This window comes from Lupinus angustifolius, chromosome LG02, assembly GCF_001865875.1.
Source record: "Lupinus angustifolius cultivar Tanjil chromosome LG02, LupAngTanjil_v1.0, whole genome shotgun sequence".
In the NCBI taxonomy this organism is placed as follows: Eukaryota; Viridiplantae; Streptophyta; class Magnoliopsida; order Fabales; family Fabaceae; genus Lupinus; species Lupinus angustifolius.
In genome coordinates, this window is record NC_032010.1 from 17,623,031 (window position 1) to 17,623,268 (window position 238).

The window sequence follows — 238 nt, forward strand, 5'->3', positions numbered from 1 at the left end:
ATAATCCTTGGGAAATGACCTAGGAGTCACTTCCTAGTACTGCAGTTTTAATTGTTATATTATTTGTATCGGGTACGACCTCGATCAAATTTGGCGCCGCTGCCGGGGATTATTGGTTCTTGTCAAAGGTTCTTAGAGTATTGTTTAGTGTGTGTCTTATAATAATCATTCTGTTTGGGTTTCAAAATTTGCCTATAGCATTCACTATTTTACTGTTTGCTGTCTTGTTTAGTTATTT